Below are 4305 nucleotides of genomic sequence, written 5' to 3'. Positions count from 1 at the left end.
ATTTTAAGAATCAAATATATAATTATCATTTTAGACTAAAATTTACGAACGAGTAAAAAGTTATTTTTGAAAATATCTACTTAAGGATATTCAAATTTGAGCTGATTAGTCTATATTATATTCTAAAGAAATTATTAGAAATAATTGTTATAATTGAAATCAATCAAATCAATATTCGCGTGCAAAAAAAAAATCATGTATTATCTTTGTTTTCATCAATAGCTTAGCAAATAAATTGATAATGTGGATCAAGATACAAAAATCAAAGTAATATTAAGATAATATTAATATAAACAAACAAATCAAATAATCAGTTACAAAATGCTTTTCTTCATTAATATAGAACGTCTTTTTATATTTTCTTCTATACTTAAATTTGTATATAAACGAATCTTTTATCCTCGTAGTTTATTATCTCGAAACAATGCTATTTCTGGAAACTATTTTGAAATATCATCTGCAAAACACATGCAGCATTTGAAATTTATTACAGACCCTTTACTATAATAAATAATATCAAATACTAGAATGGACCAAATGATAATGCTACCCGCCATATGTTTACATTACAATTGAAAGTTTAAAAATGAATCTTTTGATCAAGAAAGTGCATTTATCTTGTTTTTTAGTTAGTGAAAATTTCTAAAAGAATATATCCAAACAAAGGCATAATAGGTACTAGGCAATTGTACTAAAATATTTGCACATGTGGAAGTCATAAATATATTTTGTATAAATATTCTGAAAGTTACTAAGGAATAGTTTCTCATTGTACAAATGTTAAAATGAATATTTGTATCTAATTCTAAATCTAAATATATGTGAAAATACGAAATTTTAATAATAAATAAATAAGAAAATAAAACTATTTTTCTATTGACTGGCTCTTGTTAAAATTCACTTATGGTTAATGTATTTAGTAATTAAAATAATTGCTAAAATAAACAAATATAATAGTGCATACACATATTGTTTAATTAAAAAATTACTTGCACCAGTTCCTAAGCAACAATCATGCAATTTTATTATCATGCAAGTATCTATGTCATAATGTTCAATATATATTTACATATATATGAAGCTACTTTACATTATTAATAGAATTATAAGGTGTCGAGAAATTCAATCACCATAAACTTTATATTATGAAAAGGCAATAAAAACAAAGAAAATATGATAAAAACTAAAATATTTTTCCAATCTAACACCATAATATATTTTCAAGATTATTGGATTTAAATCATACCAAATTCAAATTTTAAGAAAAAAAGTTATTTAAAAATTTACATTTATTTAGAAAATACTTTACTACTATTAAAAAAAGATTATTATTGTAATTGTAAGTATTAATGTAATATTATTTGAACACATTAGAAGAAAATTATTATATGATATGTACATATTTAAATTTCATAATCATTTATAATGACTGACATCACAATTGCAGCATTATAAAATAATATAATTTGAAAATCAATGTAGCCACATGCCGTTGCGATAATGATGACACTGTTATAAATTATATTTTGGGTCATGAGAATGGTAATTTATATTTAATTAGTTAAATACACGTATAAAAAAATTGTAAAAAACTAGTTGGGTGTATGGCATCGTGCCTTAAGGCAAATTCCCGTACCGTAACGAAATGTTCGAGGAATACTGAATGTTTTGAAATAGATTATTATTGATATTGTAACATTGTCTAATATTATAAGAATTATTTAAACTGAATTGCGAAGTTGAAATTATGTGTTCAAAGTATATAAGAACTTCAGTCAGAATTAAAAATAAAATCTGATTTATTTCCGATATACAAAAACAATTTTTTTTTCCAAATCAATTATTTTGTTAAGACAAGCAGAAAGTTCTTTGAATCATTTAAATCGGACGCTTAGTTCTCTCAAAATCTGCCATTTTTTACATATTTAGCTTCGTATCTTCGAAATGGCAGGGCCTGCCTTTGCCAAAAACTAATAAACACTTCTCCCAGTCATTACTAATTGAATGTTTTCTCCGTTCTCTCAAAAACTCGATTTCTGTTTTCTGCACTCTTTGCTCCGTATCTCCGAAACGGCTGGACCTGCCTTTGCCAAAAACTAATCAGCTTTTCTCCCTATCAATAGGAATCGAATGTTTTTTACCCATTCAAATCGGTTGAACCGTGCGCCCGAAAACGTGACTGGAAATTTGTATCCATACATACATACACACACATCCATCTTTTCTGAGGTATGCAAAAATGTTCAGAAACCTTCAAAACGTCGAGAAATGTAAAAATTTTCAATTTTGGCCCATTACAATAACTTACCTACGGGAAGTTAATAATCATGTTCTAATAAAATATTTGGGACTCGGATCGGTTCTTGGAAAAGAATGAATAAAAACAGTTGTAAAGAGCAAAACAAATCAATAGAAAATGATATGTATATAAAAAACATTAGTTTTACCGATGGTTATTATAATCTAACAATGATCTTGCGTGATATAAAATATAGATATATTTTTAATCACAACCATTTTCAGAAGCATATTTAACTAAGACCATTTAAATAAAAATTGTAGCAATGTAGTTATTTAAGCTCGAACAAAATTATATGAAAAGTGATTTTCCCACGTGCTATAATTGCACGTTTCATAATTACGCGAGATGATATATCATTAAATGTTGCATCTGATTTAGAAATGTATTTATTCACGACGAATTGTAATAATAGAATGAAATAAATATAATATAAACAATTGTGGATTTTGTTCACACAAAGCCCATGGTAATTTTACGACGGAAACCTATGTGAGGCACCTCGCACGCCCTCCAATTTTGTTATCCCCATTAAAATGCAACTGGAGGCACGTAACTCGCTTTTGCACGTAACGAACATTTGTGGCTACTCTGTGGTCTCGATACACTGCTTGGTGCAAAACTAACAAAAAGACAACAAGTTGGCAGAACTTACTCAAAATATATTATTTTGAAATAATTCAAACAATTACATTAATTGATGAAATGCGAAACCATTAAGGTAAGTACAAAAGTCGCCTCGAGGATCACCCAAACTGACTGACACAAATCAAGATACAGATCTAATTTAAGGTTGTGGTCTTGAAGATTTTTACTAGTTGTTTATAGTATTGTGATTCAATTTTCAAAAATTGTACAATTTTTTCCAAGTACTAAAAATGCACTTGATGTTGATGGGTGATGCACGGGTAGTTTTAAATACAAACAAGAAAGCAGAAGGAATCGAAAAATTCTTAAAAATCCAACATGCGAATAATTGTATATAGATATTAATATTAAAATTATGACATTGATATTTGAATTATAATTGCATGATTGTTGCTTTAAGCAAATATATATATATATATATATATATATATATATATATATATATAATTATGAAACTGATGCAAGATTAGTTTATTTTAGTAACTATTTTAATAACTAAATTCATTAAAAATTATTAAATTTTAACAAGAAAATTACATACTTTATTTTCTTGTAAAGATAAAGGAATATCTGAAACAATTCTTAAAATTTCTAATTTTAATATGAATTTATATGTTATATTTGCTTTGTTATTTATTTTAGTTTTAGTTTATTAGTTTTGTCTTTATTATTTATTGTTATAACTCACAATTTTACTCATTTACCGCATAGATCTCATTTACCCATATAATCACAAAATTTAAATTTAATATATCAAAATTGAAAAGGCTACTACTGTGTAACCTTTTAGATCTAATATTTAATATTTCATATACAGATTGTAATTCAATAAAGAGAATAAAAAAAAAGAAAATATTTACTTTGCAAAATAAGTATATTAAGAATTATTGAACAAATAATGCAATTCTTTTTAATACAATATTTTCACAAAGAACACATACCTCATATTAAAAGAAAAAGTTATCAATTTTAGTAAAGAAATTATCAAAACAGCCTAACTAACTTATGAAAATTTAAACATTTCCTCTCAAAGTATTATTCATTTAATAAAATTTGCAGTTTTTGAAACATTTAGGCACCAAGTTTAGTCCATTTATATCTATTTGCTTAAGAAAAAAAAGAAAATAATCTGGAAACGACAATTAGATGGAAAAATTACTAAAAAAATAAAAAACTTAAAAGCAGGATCTGGGAATACGATTCTGAGGAATAGAAACCTTAATATGTAAAAATGGATCTAAAAAAAATAAATTGTCGATGAATATGACAACTTTCTTATGTTTATTTCTGTGAAATATCATAGTACGTATAAAAAATGTTATTTTAGGCATTATTTTTTAAGTATTTTGTTCCTAATG

Source organism: Ctenocephalides felis, unplaced genomic scaffold (genome assembly GCF_003426905.1).
Source record: "Ctenocephalides felis isolate EL2017-DRISC unplaced genomic scaffold, ASM342690v1 CF-g0.4_SCAFFOLD_01604, whole genome shotgun sequence".
In the NCBI taxonomy this organism is placed as follows: domain Eukaryota; kingdom Metazoa; phylum Arthropoda; class Insecta; order Siphonaptera; family Pulicidae; genus Ctenocephalides; species Ctenocephalides felis.
Note: the sequence above shows the minus strand (reverse complement) of the source record.